This window comes from Scyliorhinus canicula, chromosome 9 (genome assembly GCF_902713615.1).
Source record: "Scyliorhinus canicula chromosome 9, sScyCan1.1, whole genome shotgun sequence".
In the NCBI taxonomy this organism is placed as follows: domain Eukaryota; kingdom Metazoa; phylum Chordata; class Chondrichthyes; order Carcharhiniformes; family Scyliorhinidae; genus Scyliorhinus; species Scyliorhinus canicula.
Window position 1 is genome coordinate 178,865,866 of NC_052154.1, and position 26,855 is coordinate 178,892,720.

Genomic DNA, 26,855 nt, shown 5'->3' on the forward strand with positions numbered 1-26,855 from the left:
AAAATACTGCAATGTCAAGTTGAGAGTTTCAGGGCTGGTCACCATACTGAGCTCAGCAATGGTACTTGTAATAGCAGGTCACACGCAGCCCTCAAATAATGGTGCACTGTCTGCCTATAAATCCCCTTAATAAATCTATAAACAAAACACTCTGCATCGGCAGCTTCTAATTCCTGGAAGAGACACCCTTGCAGTAAGGCTTTCGACAGCCATCCTGGAGAATCCGTAGAATTTCTACATTGCAAAAGGAGATCATTCGGCCCATCGAGTCTGCACCTACCCTCCGAAAGAGCATCCTAATTCGGCCAACTCCCCCAGCATATCTCTACAACACCGTAATGTCCCAGCACGGTAGCACAGTGGGTAGCACTGTTGCTTCACAGCTCCAGGGTCCCAGGTTTGCTTCCTGACTTGGGGGTCACTGTCTGTGTGGAGTCTGCATGTTCTTCCCGTGTCTGCGTGTGTTTCCTCCGGGCGCTCCGGTTTCCTCCCACAAGTCCCGGAAGACATGCAATTAGGTAATTTGGACATTCTGAATTCACCCTCCGTGTACTCGAACAGGCGGCGGAATGTTGCAACTAGGGGCTTTTCATCGTAACTTCATTGCAGTGTTGATGTAAACCTACTTGTGACAAATAAGATTATTATTAACCTGCACATCTTGAGACAGTAAGGGGCAATTTATCCTGGCCAATCCACCTAACCTATACAACTTTGGGCTGTGGGAGGAAATCGGAGCGCCTGGAGGAAATATACACAGACACGGGGAGAATGTGCAAACTCCACACAGGCAGTCACCCAAGGCTCGAATTGAACCCAGCTCCCTCGCGCTGTAAGGCAGCTGTGCTAACCGTCGTGCCACCCTGGATTTGTAATGAAACAAGTGTCTAGTTGGCAAATGACAATTCAATTATAAGGCCCATCTCTAACTTTGAGATTAACACTTAACCGATCCATCACTGCTATCCAGTTGCAAGGGCGATAGGTGGGCTCATGATGGAGACATCTCTGTTTCACTGTAAAAAGTAGCAGGCAGCCTCTTGCCACAGCATTTACAGCTGAGGCTACAGCAGATAATATCAATGCCAAATTCATTTGAATTCTGTTTCGTTAATAGTGAAACATTGAGCCTCAATGTGAATTTGACACGGGAACTGAGGAAAAAGCAATGGTGACATCTGCAGCTACACTTAGACCACAAAACCACAATAATAGAGGTAATGATATTCTCATTACTGATGTGGATTCTGTGTTTCAAGCAGTTAACTTACCTTTGTTGTTAAAAAAATTACATTTGCATGACATGAGATAACAGTGGAATTTTACTCAGCTCATGACGTGAAACTTACTTTGAATTAGTGTTCTCTGAAAGCACAGTTTCATTCATTTTACCCGTTATAAATACAACACTCATCTGATTGCTTCCATTATTTATATTACACCTTTTAATGTTTCTACAGAATGCCTGCACTGCATTTAGGTTTAAGAGCTTCTCGCTGCCTACCGGGTACATTACGGTGGCTATCATGCTCAAATCCAGACTTCACAAGAGGTTTCACTAAATTTCGGAACAGCTTCCTTTATTTGGTAGTTCTAGATTTTCTATTGGCTGGCAGTTTGAACCTCATGCTGGGCTTTGAGTTTATCATCTAACCCAGTAATAATGAGCAAATGTGCTGTACATAGAGATAAATGTTCTCTCAGATCAGATGTTGTCGTCGTTAGGTGATTATTAAAAGAATCGGCAGCAATATTTGTTGCTCTGGTTACGTTCATCACTGAACCAATATTCAAAACATACTTAGCGACAATTTTAAATAAAAACAGAAAACACTGGGAAAGCTTAACAGCTCTGGCAGCATCTGTGGAAAGAAAAACAGAGCTACAGTTTCAATTGCGAAAAAGAGCCATATTGGACTCAAAACATTGCTTGGGGGGGGATGGATTTTCCAACCCCGTTTTTGGCATGCGCAAATGGCAGAGGGGGTGGAGCACTGAGTTCCAAAACATTTTTTACACCAGCGGGACTTCGCCACTCAATTGTGCCTGACCCTCGCCTTTAAAAGTTGTGTGGTAGGATTCTCCGTCCCGCCACACCACACCACACCACAAGGGGCTGGTTTAGCTCACCAGGCTAAATCGCTAGCTTTTAAAGCAGACCAAGCAGGCCAGCAGCACGGTTTGATTCCCATACCAGCCTCCCCGGACAGGCGCTGGAATGTGGCGACTAGGGGCTTTTCACAGTAACTTCATTGAAGCCTACTCGTGACAATAAGCGATTTTCATTTCATTGATAATTTGGTTCACTGCTCATTGACTGAGCAGAATAGTTTCCACATTTACCTGCACAGAATGCAGTGGCGCGCCCCAGGGATTCTCCATCACGCCAGGCAGCCAATCCTGATTCCCATCGTGAGCAACACCATGCTGTCAGGAAATGCCCGGACTACCGGCACAACAGAGAATCCCGACAGCGGAGAATCCAGCCCGTGATCCCTATTTACCTTTGCAATGCATATCAGGCAGTGACCCCATGTTGCACTATACATTCACAGCCCCTCACGACATGCACCTGGTGAACAGAACACATCAGATGTGCACAGGTGAGAACAGCCCAACAGGGGGATAGGTTCGTGCCTGGGCAGTACCTTGGCACTGCCTGGCACTGCCCTCTTTTAAAAAGGCGCCATGAATCTTTCAAGAGTCTAAGTTGTTAGCCCACCAGCATGATGTCACGGGACCCTCCCTTTTACATTTCCCCCTCCCCAGAGTGTTGAAACAATTGGCGGGAAAAGCCGGCAGCACAGCCGACGGGCTACACTGCTATTCCCACTTGAGCTGACATTCTGTAAAAACAAAGTCGGAAAATTTCGGCCACTATCTCTCTTTCTCCCACGGATACTGCCAAACTTGTCGAGGTTTTCCAGCACTTTGTGAATTTAATACAGATCTCCAGCAACCACAGTATTGACCTTATTGATAATTTGGTTCACTGCTCATTGACGGAGCAGAATAGTTTACACATTTACCTGCACAGAATGCAGTTGCTCATAAATTACTATAATTATAATGACAAGCTTTCAAGGGTAGTAGTTCAGGTCTTCCATATGGAGGTATTATTTCATGCCAATCATTTCTGGTAGCAGTAATAAATGCTCACAAAAATCATTCTTTTTCCTTGCCAGCTCCTGTGCTTTCGAGGTAGGGACCTTAGACTGGGACCCAGGGGGTAGATATTCAACATTCCCGTAAATAGCAATTTCACTTGCGGCTTGCAGAAGCTATATGTTTTTTGACAACACAAATTATTTTCTTCATGCTTTTGCATTCATTTACAATATTCTCAAGCTTCCATTATGTGTCCATGTAATTCTCCCACTGCTAACCTGTGGACAATAGCTGGACTTATAATGAATGGGCACTTTAGTAGAAGAGAGGTCCTTCCAGGAGTTTCCGGCAGATAATCTGACATTAACAATAATGAGACTTAAATAGAGATGCAGTAAAATGTCTATAAAAGGTTGTTAATTTGGATCTTCAGTAATAATTATTATAAATATATTTCCATATCATTTGTCAATACAGTGAAGCAGAATTTTTTTTTTCAGATAACACTTATGCAAATTTAGCACTGTGGAAAATTGAGTAAAATTCTGTCATGGAAATAAATGACCAGTTTTACCTTAATTTCTTTTTCGTTGTACTATAATAGACATAGGTCCTTTAGCCTGTGCAATATGCATTTATTTCTATGATTGGTGCAACTGTAATTCACAAATTGGTTACAATCACCCTCCTGGCTAATAAGGCAAATATATATATAGAAGATCCCGTCTTTTAAAACTGAAGCATTAGCTTAAGTTCCAGCCCCAAATATCACTGTTCCTGGGAGTTAATCATGGATTTTGAATAAACGCTCAGTGCCACTCAACCAGGTTGAAATATAGTCATCAGCACAGTATGGTGACTCGATAAACAAAGCAGTTCAAATGAAGAAAGAGAAAATGAGACAGAGACAGAGAGAAAGAGAGAGAAAGAAAAAAAAGAACCAGTTATCAGACCCTATGGTAAATTCCGTATCATTACAATCGCATCATTCAGGTCATTTCTCTACCATACACCTCGACATAATAACACAGACACATTTTAGGCAGGTCATGTCTTTTTAATACAGCCTATTTAGAAGTCACATATTCTCTCCATCGTCCGAGTAACCTTTCATCAGTGCCCAATGCAATGTGCCGTTCTCTGAACAGCAGGGCGGTCGAGTGACCTGGCCTCCGGCCAATGCTGCTGTTTTAGCAGCTGTTGGCACAGACAAAGCAGCAGTTGACTTGTCCTTCAGGCTTTCCACTTATGGGGACACACCTTGCCCCTAGTCAATACTTGGCGTCTGTCCAGCCCAGTAACACCGCGTGGGGTTGTCACAAACAAAGTTATTGATTTCCTACTCCATGGCGCAGTTCATCAGCGCGCAGAAATGTTTTGCCAGCCTCTTATTCAAGGTAGTGCAGCTGAAAACTCTTCAAAGCAAGTTCTCAAGTTGTGAGGAAATAATGACAAAAAATTCATGACTGCAATTAAATTCTGACAACTGCAACAAATAGTCGCTGAATACAGGGACTGCTTCAGTTCCCCAGCACATTGTGGCACTTTCCTCTGAGAGCACATTGATTTACATTTCCAAGGCCAATAACAGAATTGGGAAACAAGTGTTGTATAACTCTTTGTTTCAGAACAATTCATCATGGATTCGTCTTCCATTGAACTTATTAAAACATTGTAAGGATGAGCTAAAGTAATTTCTCAAAGCAAAAATAACTGCCAATGCTTTTGTTGCAGTCCCAGTGTAAATTCTTTTGCCTCCATTACCGTTCCTGACAGATTGCCAAAAACACTCCCTCTGAATAATGGATCTGTCATAATATCCGTTAAAAGATTCTAGTATTCCATTTCACACAATTAACAAAGCTTCAGGGACCTCTGCTCTTTGTGGTTTTTATAAATGACTTGGATGAGGAAGTGGAAGGGTGGGTTAGTAAGTTTGCCGATGACACGAAGGTTGGGGGAGTTGTAGATAGTGTTGAGGGTTGTTGCAGGTTACAGCAGGACATTGACAGGGTGCAGAGCTGGGCTGAGAAGTGTTCAAGGGTTCAACCTTGATAAATGTGAAGTGATTAATTTTGAGAGGTTGAATTTGAATGCTGAATACAGGGTTAAAGGCAGGATTCTCGGAAATGTGGAGGAACAGAGGGACCTTGGGGTCCACGAACATAGATCCCTCAAAGTTGCCACTCAGGCTGATAGGGTTGTTAAGAAGGCGTATGGTGTGTTGGCTTTCATTAACAGGGGGATTAAGTTTAAGAGCCGCGAGGTTTTGCTGCAGCTTTATAAAACTCTAGTTGGACCACACTTGGAATATTGTGTCCAGTTCTGGTCACCTCATTATAGGAAGAATGTGGATGCTTTGGGAGGGTACAGAGGAGATTTACCAGGATGCTGCCTGGGCTGGAGGGTATGTCTTATAAAGAAAGGTTGAGGGAGCTAGGGCTTTTTTCACTGGAGCAAAAAAGGTAGAGAGGTGACTTGATAGAGGTGTACAAGGTGATGAAAGGCATGGATAGAGTGGATAGCTAGAGACTTTTCCCCAGGGTGTAAATAGCTGTCACGAGGAATGTATAGGGGAGATGTCAGAGGTTGGTTCTTTACACAGAGAGTGCTGGGTGTGTGGAATGCACTGCCAGCAGAGGTGATGGAGTCAGAGTCATTAGGGACATTTAAGCGACTCTTAGACAGACACATGGACAGCATAAATTGAAGGGTTGTAGATTAGGTTGATCTTAGATTAGGATAAATGGTCGGCACAACATCGTGGGCTGAAGGGCCTGAACTGCGCTGTACTTTTCTATGTTCTATGTATCAATCATCAGGTTTTCACTGAATTACTACAGCTGAATTATGTTTTGTGTGGTACTGCTAAAATGTAGGGAAACATCTCAGGGAGCTTCATGAGGTGATTGATTAAGCAGAAAATGCAATATCAAAGCAACCGATGAGGGCAGAGGGATTGAATGCCAATGTCGTCATGAAATGAAAATCGCTTATTGTCATGAGTAGGCTTCAAATGAAGTTACTGTGAAAAGCCCCTAGTCGCCACATTACGGCGCCTGTTCGGGAAGGCTGTTACGGGAATCGAACCGTGCTGCTGGCCTGCTTGGTCTGCTTTCAAAGCCAGCGATTTAGCCCCATAGTTTCTCAGGACCAGAGGCTGCTCTCCCCTTTTGAGAGAGAGCTGACGGATGGTGATTTAGCTTGAGGGTCACCACTTCTGAGGAGAGAGGCAAGGTTGAGAAGGTGGGACCCTTCATGTATTAGCTCAGCCGGTACAAAAAGTGAACCCACACTGTCGGCATGACTCTGCGTCACAAATCAGCCGTCCAGCCAACTGAGCTGACCAACCCCTGTTGCAGAGAAAATGAGACTTTCTAAGGCAGGGTGCGAGGTGACAAGGAGGTGATTCTTGTGAAGAAAGTTTAAGCCAAGGCATTGAAGAGGAAAAAAAGCAAAATACTGTGGATGTTGGAAATCTGAAAAAAAACCAGAAAATGCTGGATAAACCCAGCAGGTCCGGCAGCATCTGTGGAGTGAGAAAGCAGAGTTAACGGGCGTGATCCAATGGCCATGCTGTGCCGCAAAAGTAGCTTGCCGTAGCGCAGCGTGGCCATTGAAAGCAGGGAGACCCTGTTCCCGGGATCTACTCAGCTCGCAACGCCTTCTGAGATTCAACGCAATCTCGCATGACGTTGCGATGTGAATCCCACCCACAATGGGCGGGGTCACATTTAAGAACATTTGCATATTAGAGCAAGGCAGTAAGTCTTTGTCTCAGAGACCTTGGGCGAATGCCGTTCAGCACTGGCCTCCACCAATGGCACCAGATGGAACAGTGCTTGTGGGGATCTCCAAGGGATTGGAGGCCCCCAGCTGCATGCCCTATGGGTAGGGTGGTACCCAGGCTCTGCTGGCGCCACCTGGGTACAGTGGCAGTGCCAGCCTGGCAGCATGACAGTGCCACTTGGGTGCCAATCTGGCACTGCCATTGTGCCCATGTGGAACTGTCAACTGGCATGGGCATTGCCAGGTTGGCATTGCCAAGCTTCAATTTTTTGCACGCGTGCAATTAGGCCGGGAGTTGCCCTCTGTGGGTGCTGGGGGGCTGCCAGGGACCCTCCTGTGTTGCATTCGGACTGAGGGGGAGGTCAGGAATTGTTTTGGCGGCTTCGGAGAGTGGGACGCTATTTAAAAATGGTGTCTCGATCTCTCACTACAGTGGGGAGATCCGACAAGCAGAGCACCCCACTGGAAAAAATGGGGCTATGTGTGGCCTTGGCCGTGCATTCCCAGTTCCGGCCCCGTATTAAATGCGAGTCATTTACAATAGCCATGTGTTTCTCGGCACTGCGAGTACTGGGAATACGCAGCTAAACATACAAGCGAGAGGACTTTGTTCCCTTTTTGGAGAATCGCAGCTAACACTTCAAATCCATTTGAGTCTTCTACGTTGATAAGCAGGGTCACATGGACTCAAAAAAGTACTCTGTTTCTCTCTCCACAAATGCTTCCAGACCTGCTGAGTTTCTCCAGCATCTTTTGTTTTAATTATGGCTGAAGAAATGGCCACTTATAAAGGAGCTGAGGGAACAGAGAACACTGTGGGTACAACTGAAGAAAATTTGAAGTAGGGTAAGTAAAGGTCAAGAGAGTGTGAGAGAGCAAGTATCATGATTGTGGTCTTCACCACTGTTGTGTATATATCACATACGAGGTGTATTACGGTAAGGCTCCTGTACTACAGGTGCGGTGATAGATCCCTGCCTCCTGGCTCCGCCCAGTAGGCGGAGTATAAATGTGTGGGCTCTCCGAGCTGCAGCCATTTCGGCAGCAGCTGTGGGAGGCTACACATCTCTGCTTAATAAGGCCTCGATTACACTCTACTCTCGTCTCGTCATAATTGATAATGACATGAGACCCCAGTCCCCTAAGGTCAGCAAGGAGACGACATTGTAATGATTATTACTTATGTTTTACTTTTGATCAAATTCCTGACCAAGCTGTATTCATGTTATCTTGATCCTATACTGTATAAAAATCGTCTTATTCTTCTGTGATATTGCAGACTTGGGACGGACGCAGCAGTTTGTACTTGACTGCCTTCCGACTTCAAGTCTCAGCCATACTGCTAGCAGTCAGTTCTAATTCGTAAATAAAGTTCAGTTTTGCTTACCTAATGAATCATGTTTGCATTTTTCTATCACAGTACAGAAGCGGGGAAAATATTGACGACATTTGGCGCTGCGAGAAAAAATCCAATATCCTGAAGTGAGCTTCCATGAGGGACTGAGAAAAAGTGATCAAAGCCATGACCGGAGTACAGAGACAGACGCCGGCACAAGGTAAGATTAACCTTGGTCTCTCTCTCTCTCGGTTTTGTGCTGCGAACCCTCATCCCTGACGGAAGTAACTAAACAGGTGACGGTTCTCGAATCTAAATTTGACTGTGAGTAAATTTTGTTTTTGGGGTCAGGGACTCGATTGTGATTAGCCGCAGGTCAGGGACCTTTTTGATCTCGTTTTCCATCCGGATCAGATTTATACAGGCTGTCAATAAATTTGGGTCAGGGACCCTTTGATTAAGTTTTGGGGTCAGGGACTCTGAGTAAGTTTTGGGGTCAGGGACCCTGTCAGTAATTATTTTTGGGGCCAGGGACCCCGTCAGTAATTATTTTGGGGTCAAGGACCCTCCAATTTGATTTGGTACCAGAAATATTTTTTGAACATTTTTTGCCTGGGGCACATTTTACTGACATTATGCGACAAACTTTAGACAAAACTAGGGGCAATTCCCCTCTATTTTTCATGTGTTTAGAAACCCCTTCTCAAGAACGTAATACTCGAAGATTGGCTGCAGCACTGATGTAAACAATAAATTAGGTAACGATATCTGGCCACTAGGTTACACAGGGATCTTGGAACTTTGACAATCGCATTGATGCAAAAAAAAAGCAATCTGGAAAAAAAAATGCCGGCTTTAAATTGAATGTTTAATTTTACAGTGGAAAAAAACAGTCCACTTAACGCAACGAACAATCACTATTAATGAGTTTGAGAGATAACACCTGCAAAAAAGGGATTAATGAGTGTGTGAACGGTAAAGCGAAAGATTGGGAGACTTTAAAATTGTAATGTGAGCTTTGGGATAGAAAACAGTCAAAACACTAAAAAAGCAATCTGGCAATAACAAACCTCCTGCCAGTAGGAAAGTAGGGCTAGCTCATAAGATTATAGGTACCCAAAATGGTGAGCTCAGACAATGGACCACATTTTGTAGCTTGGATCAATACTGAATTGTGCAAAGCACTTGTAATTAAACAGCAACTGCACTGCGTGTATCACCCGCAGGTAGCAGGAATTGTGGAAAGAGCCAACGGGACTTTAAAAGAAAAATTATCTAAATTAACTGAAGAAACTGGGTTAAATTGGCTAAAAGTATTACCTTTGGCACTGTTTCACATGCGAGTGACTCCCCATTCGCGGACCAGACTGTCAGCTGCAGAGATAGTCTATGGTCGGCCAATGAGGACTCCCTGGGATGCCCATGAAAAACCCCTAGAGGGAGTAAACCTCCATGTGATGGGGGAACAAATGCAGAACTATTTGATACAATTAACACTTTCTTTGAAGTTTCTCCACTCACAGGTAAAACAGGTACATCTACCAGTAACGACAGGGACAGCCGTCCCTCGATATCCAGTGGTCAAACCCGGAGACCACGTGTTGGTAAAAAACTGGGACAGAAAGAAACTAGGACAACGCTGGAGCGGACCCTTCCTCGTACTACTGACGACACCGACTTCGGTCAAACTTGAAGGGCGTGCCAGTTGGATACATCTATCCGATTGCAAGAAGATAGTCTCCAACCCAGACGAGAACACAGGATGAAGATCTTCAGTATAATTTTTGGACTCTGGACTATTTAGCCTGAATGGCCACTCGGTAGTAAAAAAACGAACTAAACGAGACCTGCCTTCCAATACCTATTTACATATGTCATATCTTTACGCCGAAAAATTGAATATTAGCAAATGTTGGGTTTGCACCCACATCCCTGTCCATTCAAGGGAAGGAATACCTCTCCAATCTCTCCCCTTTCATACCACAGAAACAGTTGAATGGATTTTACGACAAAATCAAACAGGAATCAGGGGAGATAGGGGGAATATGAAAACATGGAGATCTGCTGGCTATGACATGACTAAATTTTCAGCTTCATATCAACCTACCTATAATCATGCCTTAACTCCACCCTCCCTCACTGTCCACTCGTATAATGTTCAAGGTTCCATATGTTTTAATAAATCAGGGAAAGGAAAGTTAATGGGGCAAAGTAGGTGCAACCTACCAATACAATCCCCTGGATGACATCAGCTGATGATTTTACAGCCTACAATGGAACCTATTTTATATGCGGCACTAAAGCATATCCGTGGCTCCCCATTGATTGGACAGGATCCTGCTTTTTGGGATATGTCGTACCCCAAATGCGTCACCTACCCACCCTTATGCACTCCCCCTCGCGAGCAAAATGAACAATTTCTAAAACGGAGCGGGCAAGGCATCCAACGAACTGATCTACATGGCCTCAGCATTGGAACATCTGGCAAACGTAACGGCAACAGAAGCCAGGGATACTGGACAGGCACTGGCCGAGGTCTCAGCTGAGCTAGTGACTATCCGGACCGTGGCATTACAAAATCGACTGGCTTTGGATTATCTGTTAGCCTCGCAGGGAGGAACGTGCGCTATCATAGGCCAAGAGTGCTGTACTTACATTCCAGATGGCTCTGAAAATATCACTAACCTGTCCGACCACATTAAGAAACAGGCTGCTCAAATTCAAGAAATTGGCAGTGAATTTCACGACTATAACCCGCCAGGTTGGCTAGGGTGGTTAGGTCATGGATTATTTGACTGGATCTTTAAGGCCTTTATTCTACTTCTACTAATGCTACTAGGGATAGGATTGCTTGCCTGCTTGTGTAAATGCATTTTCAAACGAATCATGGATATACCTATTTAGCCAGTTGTCATGAAATGACAAAAGGAGGGAGTGTGGTATTGTGCAAAGCAAATAATGGCATGATGGGAAAACTAGTCAAGTCTTCTTGGTACAATTGAATTTAAACTGACTTCACATAACCTAAGGCACAGATACAAATACACAGATACAAACAGCCGAGGTCAACTTGACCTGAGAACTGGCTGACTCTAAAACTCAGATAAGACGCGTTCGTCATGAGACCAGAGCAGTCTAAATACATACGATAAGCTAAAAAAACTGTCTCTTCCTGTACTTAAACAAATTTGTCCATCCCTTAAAACAAAGACAAGATAATGACATGAGACCCCAGTCCCCTAAAGGTCAGCAAGGAGACACCATTGTAATGATTATTACTGATGTTTTACTATTGATCAAATTCCTGACCAAGCTGTATTCATGTTATCTTGATCTTATACTGTATAAAAATCGTCTTATTCTTCTGTGATATTGCAGACTTGGGACGGATGCAGCAGTTTGTGCTTGACTGTCTTCCGACTTCGTCTCAGCCATACTGCTAGCAGTCAGTTCTAATTCGTAAATAAAGTTCAGTTTTGCTTACCTAATGAATCATGTTTGCATTTTTCTATCACAGTACAGAAGCGGGGAAAATATTGACTACGACAAAGTGGTAGTTGCGAAAACTAGGGAGAAAAAAAGGATGGTCATTGACTACAGTCAGACCATCAATCGGTACACGCAGCTCGACGCGTATCACCTCCTACGCATATCTGATATGGTCAATCAGATTGATAAATGCTGGCCCGACTTCATGAAAATTGCAGAGGAGGAGGACATGTCTATCTCAACAGTGGAGCCAGCCAGATTGGGAGTGCTGCGTGCAGACTTTTGTCAGGAACCAGCTTGCACTCTTAAACAGCATTCCCAAAAATCATACAGCTTGGGAATGGGGTCTGTAGTCAAAAAGCAAAGACCTCACCCAACGAAAGGTCTGGACAAAAAATAATCAAACTGGAAGACGTCCAATTGAAGCAAGACTATTATCCTTTTACACTTCATATTATTTTTCTTTCCACCCCTCTTTCCCCTCTGTGTTTGTCTGTCTTGTATGTGTGTAGAGGGTGGGGTAAGTTAACGATGGGGGGGTCATGAATTAGATAATAGTTAACCAGTTGTATTTGCTGCATGTTTAATTATATTTATTGCAATTAATAAAAAGTAATTGTGCTTAAATTTACAAACCTGGTGACTGTAATTATTGGGCAGACATAGGCCAAAGACTTTGGGTGTTTTTGAAGAAGTGTGAAATTAAATTGCATTGTGACTCCCCGCCAAGTGGGGCTAGAATTGACTGTGCATGAACCCAGGGTGTCATAACATAATTTGAGGGCTCAGTTCCATGATCTTTGGAACGGTCGACACTGACGTTTGGAGTACGATATTTAATAAAAAGAAGCATCAGCTTTGTAACAGTACAACAGGATGGCTCTGTAAGCTGCTACGTCTTTTCTTCAGGTGGACTACCGGCCTTTGGTTTATTTACAAGGGCTTCGAAAAGACAACCTAATTGAATTGGCAAGTAAATTAAAAATAGAAGTGCTGGCTAAAGCTAGGAAGGTAGAGCTAATTGAAGCAATCGCTCAGCATTGAAATTTGAAAGCAATGCCAGAAACACAGCCTGGGTCACGGCAAAAGTCAGTGCAATTAGCTAGGGTGCAGTTACAAGTGAAACAAGTAGAGATGCAGCCAAAAGAAACAGAGAGAGCTTTTCAAATGGAAATTGAAATGAGGACGTTGGAATTAGAGAGGAAAATCATTAGTGAGAGAAGAAAAGCAAAAGAGAGAGAGAGAGAGGAAATGCAGAAGAAAGAGAATTCCAGCTTCCGGCCGCGACAAAAAAAATTATTAAACTGGAAGACGTCCATCTGAATCAAAGACTTTGATCATTTACTTTACGTATTACTTTTCTTTCCACTCCTCTTTCCCCTCTGTGTTTGTCTGTCATGTGTGTGTGTCTAGAGGGAGGAGTGAGCTAAAGGGGGGTGGGTTGGAATTAGATATTAGTTCACTAGTTGTATTTGCTGCATATTTAATTATAGTTACTGGTATTAATAAAAATTAATTGTGTTTAAATTTACTGTAGTTATTGGAGAGCCCAAAACACCAAAGACTTTAGGTGTTTTCTAAGAATTAATTGTTAAGTTCAATTGTGTTGTGCCTCCAGGTCACGTTTAGGTGGTTAGGCGGATTGGCCATGCTAAATTGCCCCTTAGTGTCCAAAGGTTAGGTGGGAATATGAGGATAGGGCAGGGCAATGGGTGTTTTTTCAGAGGGTCGGTGCAGACTCGATGGGCCGAATGGCTTCCTTCTGCACTGCTGGTATTCTACGGTAAAGTGGGGCTGGAACAGATGGCGCACTATTCCAGGATGTCGTAACAATACTTAGAAATAATATTCCAGTGGTCATTGTTAAAAAGAGTAAACCACAGAAATGCACTGACTACGTTAATGAGTTTATCGTATTCTTTGGAACCCAATTACAACCAGCAGGTGATGCATTGGGTAATTTGGGAATTTTCATCCATGTTACTAATCTTTGAGGTATAGGTCATCTAAATCAAAATCCCACAAGCAAAATGTTCCAACCCCATTGAAGAGGGGGCGGGGCTGTAAAATGCAGCGGGTCATTCAAAAGTCCATTGAGTGGGAGAGGCTGGAAAATTCTGTCCTACATTTCCACTAAAACCTGGTCAGCATGAACATTTGATTGAGTTCAGAGTTCTTCAATATTTGGAAAAAAACTCTTTGGTTTTAAACATTAAAGGTGTGATGTTTAGGGAACAAACTCTAACACCTGTGAAAGTTCATCGACCAAGTCTTTAAGTAATTTATTACAGTCTTTTCCATTGTTTATTTGCCATTAAAACAGTAAGCAGAAACATTAAAGAGGCAAGACACTCCAAATTACTCTTTAAAGATAAAACTCTGAAAACTAATTTAACATTCTTCTTTGCTGTTCTTTTCATTGAGTGATGAGATCAACACAGAAACTGACTTGGAAAAATCAATGGAGCAAATAATATGAGGAAGTTATATCAACGCACTGTAATGCCTTCAAAATCTCCAACCTTCATATGCTCCCGATAATCCAAGTTCCACAAACCAAAACCTCCCATCTTGCGTTCCAGTAAAAATGATTCAATATTCCCCATCACCATCTTAGACTTGACTGCCAAACCCAGTTTCTCTGCCCATCCATCCTTGCATGCACACTGCTCATCTAAATCTAGATTTTTGGCCTTGATAATTCTTCATTGTGATTTTCCTGATGACAAAGGGCATTGCCTTCATTTATATACAAATAACATATGACAAATTATGCTGACATGCACCAATTTGCTACTTGCAAGAATTGTAACCAAAATGATGGGTAGCTCTTCTCCCTTTACGAAGAAGAGCATCAATTGAGCAAATATTTTCTCAAGAACACAATAAGAAAGACATCGAAACATAAACACCAGTGTAGATGAGAGACAGGATTATGACTTTGTGATGCCAACTTGGAGCCACGTGCATGCACCTAATGCAGCTCTAACCTGGGAATTGAACGTCACAATTTCTACCTCAAACGTAAAGGCATTATGAAGAAGTGAAAGATAAGTAAAGAAAACCAGAAAAGCAAAAGGATTATTTGTTTTGTCGATAATTTTCTGGTAATGGTTTAATTTGTTTTGGACAAAGGAGTAATTGTACTCTCTCCTTGATTTAAACTAATTCACCGTAAACGAACCTCTCTGCGGAAATCACAAGAGGCCACCACCCTACATGAAGGCAATCAACAGGAGATTATGGAAGTATGAAGATCACCTCTCTCCAATCAGTTACTTGATCTTCGACAAAATGGTTGGAACCAAGGAAAGGTGACGCGAGAGATTGGCCATAGAACCTCCAGACTGAGTGAACATGATTTTTGTTGGCTTAAACACGTATTAATATTCAAATTTTTTACACAAACTCTTGAAATGTCCTTCCATCCATGAATAGGTTAATTGTAAGAAGGGGAATGAGTTCATTACCTGAGTTGTTTTCAGCATTTCCTCGCATCTGCTCCTGAATAGCATCACTTGCTAAAATCTAAACACAAATTGAAAGAAAATGATTAAAGCAGAGCAACTGGGAATCTCTAAGAACGCACTATTACTTCAACAACTATTAAACAGAAGCAAGTAGGTATACATACATAATGTAAAAGATGTGCTCACATGTCTCTGCTGATCTTTATTACTGAGCTGACACTGCAGCCAGCCAATACAAGCATTCACTATTAGCACAGTCACTATGTGACATCTGCTGGGAAATGCTGATAAGCACCTGCGGTGCTTCAAACTGCAACAGAAATAATGTTGCATGGATTTAGCAGTGGATCAGACACGAATACATACATAGAAACATACATCGAAAATAGAATCAGGAGGAGGCCATTCGGCCCTTTGAGCCTGCTCCGCCATTCATTAAGATCATGGATGATCAACAAGTTCAATACCCTGATCGCGCCCTTCCCCCATATCCCTTGATCCCTTTAGCCCCAAGAGCTATATTTAATTCCTTCTTGAAATTACGCAACGTTTTGGCCTCAACAACGTTCTGTGGTAGTGAAGAGATTTCTCCTCACCTCAGTCCGAAAAGATATACGCGAAAAGATTTACATAAAAGATCAATGATTCAAACACAGTTGAAAACACAATTACGAAATAAAGTTTCCTTTTGCTTGGGAAGACAATAATGACCTGTTAGCTTTAACAATATAGTTACACAGTACCTTCAGTGAAAAATGTGTCAAAATGCTTCACAGGAGCATAATTAGACAAAAAAGTCACTATTACTCTTGGCATCTCTGTCAATAACTCCAAAAACATTGAAGGAGTTTTTAAAGAGAATCTTAAAGCAACAAAGAGACGTTTAAGTCACTGTCTTCTACTGCTCAGGACCTCGGCAGCTGAAGGCTTGGCAGCCATTGCTGGCTTCAGAGAATGGAGGTGAAAAGTCAAAGTTGGAGTCACGAAACACGCCAATGTTATCTGCCAGGGTGTCCTAACATGGAATACCGTTCCTGGGGATGTATTGTGTTGTTTTGTATTGGAGTGAGGGGGCAAGTGAAATCCCATTAATGAAGGAGGTCAGAATGTGTGAAAAGCATAGTGCAGAAGAAAATCCTGCAAAGGAAAGACAAATCGGTCGGATTTATTTCAAAAAATCGTGCCTAAATGCACGCAATATTCGGAATAAGGTCAATGAGCTGATGGCACAAGTGAAGATAAATGGCTATGATTTGGTGGGGATTACTGAAACATGGTTACAGGGGAACTGGGACTGGGAGTTGAATGGCCAAGGGTACTCAGTATTCTGAAAGGATAGACGGATGGAACAGGAGGTGGAGTTTCTTTATTGGTTAAAGATGACATCAAGGCTGTATTAAGAAATTATGTTGGCACTAAGGGCCAAAATGTTGAATTGATCTGGATGGAAATAAAAAATAAGGAAAAAAGCTCCTTGGAGGAGTAATTTACAGCCCCCGGGCAATATTTCCAAAGTGGGGCATAATATAAACCAAGGAAGTATGAGGGCTTGTGAGAAGGGCACAAATGTAATCATGGATGATTTTAGCATGCATATTAACTGGATTAATCAAATTGGCAAGGGTAGCCTTAAGGCAAATTTCATCGAATGTAAAAGGAATTGTTTCTTAGAGCAATATGTTATGGAGCCAACCAGAAGAAGCATAATTAGACAAAAAAAGTCACTATTACTCTTGACATCTCTGTCAATAACTCCCAAAAAATTGAAGGAGGTTTCAAAGAGGAGCAGGTTATTTTAGATTTAGTATTATGTAACGAAGAAGCGTTGATAAATAGTCTTGTTGTTAAGGATCCTATTGGAAAGAATGATCACAGCATGCTAGAATTTCAAACTTAGATTGAGCGAGAAAAGAGTGAGGACAGGGTTCTCTCTGCCCGGGGCTGGGCCGGAGAATCCCCGCGACTGGGGCAAATCGCGCCATGCCGCCCTGACGCCAGGATGTGATTCTCCGCAGAGCGACGAATTGGCACCATTGGCGCCAGCGTGGTGCCGGTCGTGGACCGCTCTACGCGGCCCCCCCCCGCCGATACTCAGCCCAAGATGGTACCGCCGACGCTGTTCACACCTGCTCTCAGCCAGCGGGACCTCGGCGTGGAAGAGTCGGGGGGTGGCCTGTGGAGGGGGGGGGGGGTAGAAGGTCCGACGGCGGAAGGGGGGCGGTCCGATGTGGGCTGGCCCGCGATCGGGGCCAACCAATCGGCGGGCCGACCTCTCCGGCTGGGGACTTCCTTTCTTCCCCGCCGGCCCCTGTATAGCCCTGCGCCAGGTTGCATCGGGGACGTAGCGGAGAAGGGAGCCACTGCGCATGCGCACGTTGGCGCCAGTGCCACTGCGCATGGGCGGACCCCACGGCGCCCAGTTCACACCAGGATCAGCAGCTGGAGTGGCGAGGGCCGCTCCAGTGTCGTGCTCTCCCCCTGTAGGGGCCAGAATTGCTGATCCTGAGGTATTTCTGACAGCTTCACTTAGCCTGAGGATCATAGAATCCCACCCAGAGTGTCATACTAGAGTTTTAGCATTGGGCCGAAGTACTTATATAGGCCTGAGGAAAGAGTTGGTCCAAGTAGACTGGGCACAAATAATTGAGGGTAGGACAGTTGAAGATCAATGGCGAATGTTCAGGGAGATAGTAAATACCTCTCAATTAAAGTATTTTTCTAAGAGAAAGAGGAAGTGTAAAAGGGATAAAAATGTTCTATGGCTAAAAAAGGAAGTTATAAAGGCAAAACCTAGGGCATACCATACTCCAAAACTAGTGGTGAGCTGGAGGATTGGGAGAACTTCAAGGTTCAGCAAAAGCTACCAAAAATAATTTTAGCATTTATTGCAAAAGGACTCGAGTATAAAAGTAGAGAAGTGTTGTTGCAATTGCACAGGGTGTTGGTGAGACCACATCTGGAGTATTATATTCAGTTTTGGTCTCCTTATTTGAGGAACGATACGCTGGCATTGTATGCAGAACAAGGCCCGCAGCATGGGTTCAATTCCTGTACCCGCTGAGGCTATTCATGAAGGCCCCGCCTTCTCAACCTTGCCCCTCGTCTGAGGTGTGATGATCCTCAGGTTAAACCACCACCAGTCAGCTCTCCCCCTCAAAGGGGAAAGCAGCCAATGGTCATCTAGGCTTATGGCGACTTTACCTGCTGCAGTGGGAGCTCAGGCGATGCATAAAAACAGAAAGTGCAGGTCGGGAAACATTAGTGAACGGAGAGACAGGGTTAATGGGGCTCAACATCCCTGGAACGGCAAACAGGGTCAGAGTGTCACTCCACGTCTAGCTTTTCACCTCAAATTTTTGTTCGGTCCTATCTTCCCCAACCTTCCATCTCAAGCTGGGAGAGATTCAGGCAGTGCAGCTCATCCCCAATGCTGCCATCAAGGGCAACTCAGATGCCAGGAGGCCATGACCCCTTTTTTTTAATACAGCATTAGTTGCAGTATACCAGGCAAGTTTAACTGTGTTGAGAGGCTGGAGGAAAGGTGAGAGTATAAGGTAAATGGGTAGGATGATAGTCACACCTGGCGGAGCCCTCATGGGAGTGGGAGCAATCCTGTGGGTTGGGGGCTTGTTGTCCGAGGTTGTAGGCCTTTGAAGGTGGAAGGAGTCCAGTGATAGGGGCTATTTTGTGGGAGGAGGTCCCTTGGGGTTGAGAGATATGTGCGGAATCTGGAGGCGGAGTGGTAGGGGAGGGTCGGTGGGAAGGGAGAGGAGGGGGGGGTCAACGTTGGGATTTTCTGTTCCCGCCGGAAATACACCCCCACCCTCGGGTTTCTCAGCAGCAAGGGGTGGCTTCAATGGGAAATCCTATTGACAAGCGGTGGGAAGAGAGAATCCCACCACCGGTGAACGGCGCGCTGCCTAGAACCACGCGGCTGGGTCACTGGGAGATCTCGCCCGTCATGTTTGATTGTATCCACAACAAGTATATGAGTTGCATTTTCTCTGAGAAATAAATCAATATTGTCGTTTACTCACGAAAAAACTATTAAAAAATAAAATGACTAATGGGAGAAACCAATGACGTTGGGAACCTCTGTGGACCATGTGGGGGCGAGAGGGGTGGGGGCTGTCATAATATACATCCAGGTATACGATGGAGTGCAGACAGGCAGTGACACACAGGATGACCAGTGAGCACACAGAACACAGCAGCCAATGACCAGACAGGACACGACCACTATAAAGCCAGAGGGCACCAGTTTTCCCGTTCTCTCTGGATCCAGCCTCTGAGACAGACAGAGCTCGTGAGCAGCAACTAGTACAAACACCATGTGGTAGTCAGATAGTCTGGTCAGGTTAGCCTTAGGTCTCCAGTCAAGTCAGCACAGTGTCAACCCACAGTTAAGCATGTATTATAGTTGGTTGATCAATAAAATCGTGTTGCATTTCTTCAAGCGTTGAAAGCCTGTCTCTCTCTACACTGCATCAAACGCAGTCCACGTAGTCCCAGCTTACCCAACATATCAGGGGTGGGCGGTGAGGACCAGGCACTTTCAAAGTCTAAGCTGGAGGGTAAAAACTGTGCCGCTTTGTGTACAGCCAATGGAAGAGCAATAAACAAATGGACATAAACAAGTTGAACGCAGTCACCTGCCATTTCCATCCCATCTGTTCATAAAAGAATGAAGCGATATTTCTGTGCACATACTCGAATGCGAGCATGAATAATTGATCACTCACCCCTGCACCGCCTCCCAGTTACTGCTGTCATGAACAGGTGTAATAGTATGAGCAGAAAATGTTCTGCATACAAATTATGAAGCTGATTAGAAGCCTGAATTCCGCATTTACATCTTTGGTGATCAAGAACAGAATGCTAAACATATGCTGATAGGTCTTTTTCAAAACTTTAAACAGCATGCTCAACTTGCTGGTGCAACTCAGCCCAAAATGACTGCTTTTGATAACATTTTCGAGTGTGTTCCCGGAATGATATGGAGGGAACATTACTGCTCATTATTTTCCTGTGGACTATCAGTGAAACATCAGATTCCTGTGATTATGTTGAAGGATATTATTCGTTTGAAGGATTCCAATTATACTATGAACCATGAGAATGAAAATTTAAATGGTTCATTAATGTCGTATGATCCATTGCAATGAACGCGGACTATTAGAAGCACATTATTTTTAATAATGCATGCCATTCTTTTCACATCTATTTTTGCAAAGAGAGAATTGGAAAATGTAGCAAAAGATGTAATCCTCAAATGCAAACTGAGCAAATGGGCTTGAGTCTGCTGCAGCCAGAATTGTGTTTTCATTCTCTTGGCAGTGACTGTCAGAACGAATGCCAAACATCACCACGTTTCTTGTCCTGGTGCTCCACAGCATTCACATAAGAGGATTAACAACTGTGGTGTCATTACTGAGAATGAAATGATCAGGCCAAGTCCATGTCCTGTATTGACAGAGGCAGAATGAAGGATTGCAAGAACAAGCGAAGACCACTCAACTCATCGAGGTAACAATTCAGTATTCTGTTTATTTTTCAACTAATTGGATCCTGTGATAACCCTCACAAGACCCACAGGATGACCAGATTGATCTTGCCCTGGGGCTCGTGGAATACGAGCTGCCCCGCTGATGGGCGGAGGCCCATCGTCTGGGTTTCATAGAATCAACCCCTAAAAGCCACTCTGGACTGGGACTGACATGATCAGTAGTCCAGGTTGGGACCTCTATGCTGTCCGCCGCATTGCGGCCTTTCCATTTGGCTATAAATAAACCTGTTTCAATCACCTCCGGGGATCTCCTGAGCTTTTATAGGTCCCGAAACCCATGTTGTGGTTACCCTTTTCCTGAATCAGGACTCGAGTTAATTTCAACTTTCTTCCATCAAACTATCATGGGAGTGTCCCTTTAAGAAAGGTTTTTGGCTTATCACATGGCTTCAGTGATGCCATTGTGCGGGTGGAGCTGGGCTGTGGCTCTGTGAGTTCTTTTGGTTTCGCTTTCACATTCGGCTGCTGTGGACTCAGACAGAGAACAGAAGTTCTTTTGGCCTGCCTCTCTACCTTCATTTTAAAAACTTCTTGGTAACTTAAAAGAGATAATTGCTTTCTGGAAGGAATTCAAATCTGCTGTTTGAAAAGTGGAAAAACGTATCAGTAACAACAGTCTTATACCAGTGAAAATGCCATGTGCTGGGCACACTTTTGAAAATAGGTTTCTGGTTTACTTGGATTTTGTTATTGAATTGGAACAGTTAAGGGGGAATTAATTACGGGTTATATATAGATTACTGTAGCTGTGTGGGGACTTTATGTTTGTAATTGATAATAATTCTTGCTGTGTGTGTGTTTATACAAATTTTAACTAAGTTCTCAGAATAAAGCTTGTTTTTTTTATTAAAAGCACCTAAGAAGTTTGTTGAATAACACCTGAAACGCAGGCTCTTGTGCGCATCCTAACCAAACTCAACATAAATTTATAGGTCAGATGAACTCCATAATATATTTTGGAGTTTTCTAAACCCTGGTCCATAACAAAACACAATCATCTGTATTGAAGAGGCTTTCACTGAAATTTCCCTTCATCAAGATAGAAATGAATCAAAGTACAAAGTCATTATTCAGTAAAGTACAGGCTTTGTTCTTACTCAATGAAATGATACCTGTCTTTATTTAGTATTCACCGTCTCACGATTCAATGACTCAGGTGTTGGTTTTACAATTCAACTCAGGAAACATTTGACAACTGCCAAATCTCGTAGGGCCCTCATACTCATTCCGAAGATAATGAATATGCAGTCCTCAAGCTCAGACAGATTATGACTGGCAGGACAGCCTAAGAAAAACCTCTTCCCTCAATGCTCTCCTCATTATGACTTAATGAGTGCCATGGCCTCTGTCATGGAGGTGCCCATGAGTTGCTGGAGCACTGTGTCGACCCTGAGAACTGAGCGTACAGCTTCTTCCATTGAGAGAGTATTGACTAATGGAGAGACAGCTTCAGGAACAGAACTGGGCTTCATGGGCTGCACTCAGAGATGAAGGTCCGCACATCGACAGTCACCTCAGGAGATTGCTGGCAGTGTGTGAAATGGATGAGGCACCTGGGGCAGGATTTACCGCGCAACCGATCGAGGTGGCCCGCCATTGACTGGTACCAGGATCTTCTGGTCCCGTCATTGTCAGCAAGGGTTGCACCCTGCCATAAAACTCTTGGTGGGGTGCACCATTGGCAGGACCAATATCCCACTGGCATGAAGGTTCCGGTCCTAGTCTCTCTGCTAGGGGCCTCTCTGTCCATAGTGAGCAGGGAGGTGCAAACCCAGCTCACTCTGAAGAACAAGCTACCTATCATCTCTGTGGGCTCTAGTCCGGGCACTCCAGACAAGGGCAACACCTCTGCCAGTTGTCGCCTCATCTGATGAGGCCACAACAACGGACGAGTGCCCAGCCAGGGCGTTGGATTCACCCTCCGAGGTGGAGCTCTCTCAGGCCCTGCTGGCCAGAGGATGACTGCCAAGGTCATTAAGGCTGACATAATAGCACAGTCAGCAGGCTGCACCCCATGGCGCTGCCATGTGAGGGAGGGGGTGGTGAGAGGGCAGGGGGCGGGTGAGGCAGCACCATGACACAGCATTCACAAGCTGATTGCTAAGGCATGAAGGGTATTTTCAGAGGGGGCATTATTTTCTTTCACGCTCGTAATGTTTGATTTCAGTTTGACATTTCGCACATTATTATGTTATGTCTATTTTTGTCTTACTGTGTACAATATTTAAGGGTTGATTTTCTTTCAGTTGCCTCAATCTCCTTCTAGGTGCATGTCATGGCTTATGAGAGACAGCAGGTTGGCTACAAACGTCATTACAAAGGTTGCGATTCGACACTGAGAGTATCGGATTGCCCCCTCGGAAATGTTTGTTAAGGAGACGGTGCCTTGGCATGTGAATGAAGTCATGCCTTGGTAGACTAGTTAATGGTGCGTTGAATTAAGATGTCCCTGGTGTCCCTGCCTCCCTGAAGGTTCTTAATGTGTTCCTCCACATCCTCATCCTGTGCCTCCCTGGGCTCCTGAGCAGATCCATCACTGGAGGCATCCTCTGCTGCCTGTGATGCTGCCTCTCTATCCTCATCCTCCAGTGGGTCCCCTTGCCAGAGTTAGATTGTGCAGAGTGCAGCAGACCACAACTATAAGTGACACATCCTCTGGAGGATATTGCAGTGGAGTGAAATCTCATCTTCAGCAGCCCAATGGCCCTTTCAATCACTGCCCTTGTAGAGGCATGGGGCATGACTCCTATTGTACCTTTCTTCCGCCTTTCTTCCTGGGTGCCGGAGTGGCGTCATGAGCTACCTTTTCAAGCAGTATCCTTTGTCACCCAGTGCCAGCCATCCAGTCAAGCTGGAGCCATGAACAGCCTTAACACCTGGAAGTGTCACAGGCTGTAGGCGTCGTGGGAGCTGCCAGGATAGAGTGCACAGACTTGAAGAATCTGGGTCTTGTGGTAGCATGCAATCTGCATGTTTATGTAATGATAACCTTTTCTATTCAAAAAGGCTCCTGGTTGACCTACGACAGCCATGGTGGCCACATGAATGCAGTCTATGGCACCCTAAATACAGGGAAACCAGTAATAGTTGCAAAGCCTCTGACTCACTCAAGTTAGCTTGATTGACCCATCTGGTAATGAATGAATGTGTTGACCCATCTGAACAGTGTCACTTTCAAGCTTGGCACACGTGTTGTAAAGGCATGACTCAAGGTAAATGCCAAACTGTTCAATTCCAGAACGGAATCTTGAAACAACTGCCTCTCGTTTATTTTTTCTTCCAATTTGTACAGAATCAGGAGAGGTTTCGAAATCCAGAAATCATGTCCCCGACTACTTGCGAGGATTTTAAAGAAAAGTAAATGCCGATTAATAAATAGGAAAACATAAAATAGAATTAAACTTAAACACAACAATGGCTTCACACAGTCCAATACTTTAAAATAGCTCCACATGACCTTAACTTAACTGCCTTCAGAGCTAACCTTCCTCATCTGTTTAGCAACTCCATATAGGTTTGGATATCGATACAAGTCCAGTAATTTTTACCCCACAGTGTTTTTAATTCTTCCTTGGGATGCCCTCTAAAGTTAATAGAAGTTGGGTATTCAGATATCACTTCATTCTCAATACTTTCTGGGAATTTGACCAGCTATTCCTGCTGTCTGGTGAGACACAGGACATCTCCCTTCACAGCTTTCAGTATGTCCTTTAATACGTTCTTTCCCTTTGCTGTCTCGATTGTCTCACCGAGATGCTTTAGAACTACTCTGTCCCATACTTGATCAACTTATTTTCTTTACTCCAACTTTTAAAATATAAAAGAAAAGTAAACTCACTGTAACTATACTTTCCATAGGACACCTTTCTTTTACACCCTTTCTTTTATATCCTCCCCTTTGAATCACAACAACCCATTTAAATCTATTCCTTTTCTGTAAACATCATTACTAAATTATGTAAACAACTATTTGAAGTATTTTTTAAAAAATAATCTTTATTTGTCACAAGTAGGCTTACATTAACACTACAATTAAGTTATTGTGAAAAAGGGCAGCACGGTGGCCTAGTGGTTAGCACAACCACCTCACGGCGCTGAGGTCCCAGGTTCGATCCCGGCTCTGGGTCACTGTCCGTGTGGAGTTTGCACGTTCTCCCCGTGTCTGCGTGGGTTTCGCCCCCACAACCCAAAAATGTGCAGAGTAGGTGGAGTGGCCATGCTAAATTGCCCCTTAATTGGAAAAAAATAATTGGGGAATCTAAATTTATTTAAAAAAAAGTTACTGTGAAAAGCCTCTAGTCGCCACATTCCGGCGCCTGTTCGGGTACACAGAGGGAGAATTCTGAATATCCAAATTAACTAACAGCACGTCTTTCGAGACTTGTGGGAGGAAACCAGAGCACCCGGAGGAAACCCACACAGACACGGGTAGTACGTGCAGACTCCACACAGACAGTGACCCAAGCTGGGAATCGACCTGGGATCCTGGCGTTGTGAAGCAACAGTGCAAACCACTGTGCTCCCGTGCTGCCCAGCATTTTTGCCTCATTACCATATTAAACCCACCCCTTATTCTCTCAGTCACTCTGTCCCTGCTTCAATTACTACTCACACCCCCTCAACAGTTTGAATATAATATGACAAGAATATTACCAACAGAAAAATATTGTCCATCCTTGCATTTTTCTGACACTGTGGACAGTTAATTGGGACATTGCACACAGGTCCCCCACGGGTCCCTAGAATGATCCGAATGCATAAAAATTGAGGATAATGATGGCCTTCAGAGCCACTGGCTTTGGATGTCCACCCACACAGCTGGAGTCGATCTTTGGCCCAATCAGGTGGCATAATGTTGTCACAGTGCCCCCAGAGAGGCGGAGCTTCCTGTGACACTGTCTTGGCTGGATCACTGCCTGTGTACTCTAACACCAGAACAGTGGCGTCTTCTGTGCTCCCATCCTCCTTGTTCTACCTGCTGGCCCTGCCCCCCCACCCAACGCCCTGCGCCTGCGCCTCTCCTCCCACGGGTGACTCCCTGGAATGCTGCCTGCAGACACCTGCCCTCCTCTCCCTTCGTCACCTCTCTTCCTCCTCAGAGGAGGTCCCACTAGTGGAGTACACAATTCCCAGCTGCTGAAATGAGGGACTACAGTGTCCAGAACACTGAATGCTACACCGTGAAGAAATGCTCCGACAGAGGTGAAAAAACAAAAAGGGTTTCCAGAACAAAGTTACTTCAGATGAAACCAAAGGAAAAGGTACGACATCTCAGAAATAAAACTTTCACCTGAAGTCCTAACCATTCACACAGCTACTGTTTTATCCTGCCCTTTTATGAGAAATGTGAACAAAATGGGCTGACACAGTTGTCCATATGCTGACCACTAAATCGCCCGGGAAACATAAAATTGGAATCAGTTACGTTGTTAATGGGCTCTATTACCCATTCAATTGTTAGATGGGCTCCCTATGCCCACGTGCATCTGCCGACTGTAATATGGTGCGGGTGGGTGATGACACAGGAACATGTGCTCGATATTTTACACTCTTTCGGGTGGAGCCCACGCCCGTCAATACTTGCTCGTTAAAATTCTGTCCCGTGTCTCTGACCATGAGATTACTCAAGAGGGTACATGGAGCCTTGATTTGCCATCTTATCCAGAGAATTGGTCCACTCGCTCTGCATGATACTGAAGTGCCAACCTGGATTCCGTACTGGAATAGGGTTTGAACCCACGGCTTTATGACTCCAAAGACAAGTGTAGTGCCACCTTCAAAGAAATGAGAACGTGTGTGGAACAGGACGATGCTCAAGGTAGTCGAAATGAGAGTTCCCATCCGGCATCAGGGGCTGGTTTAGCACAGTGGGCTAAACAGCTGGCTTGTAATGCCAAACAATGCCAGCAACGCAGGTTCAATTCCCGTACCTGCCTCCTGAACAGGCGCCTGAAAGTGGCGAGCAGGGGCTTTTCACAGTAACTTCATTGAAGCCTACTTGTGACAATAAGCGATTATTATTATATTGTTGTATTATTATAGCAGGCAGGTGGGTTCCTCTTCAGGCCCGTATTTTTACAAGCCTTCAGTTCACTGG

General features: G+C 44.3%; 1 protein-coding gene across 3 annotated transcripts in view; it reads right to left on the reverse strand.

Moving 5' to 3' along the window:
- LOC119971929 (leucine-rich repeat-containing protein 4C-like) overlaps positions 1-26,855 on the reverse strand; it is a 1,202,445-nt gene that overhangs the window by 917,047 nt on the left and 258,543 nt on the right. For all 3 annotated transcript variants that reach the window (XM_038808271.1, XM_038808269.1, XM_038808270.1), the window contains exon 2: positions 15,193-15,250. The gene's annotated coding sequence lies outside the window, so the exon portion shown is untranslated. The remainder of the gene's footprint in view (positions 1-15,192; positions 15,251-26,855) is intronic.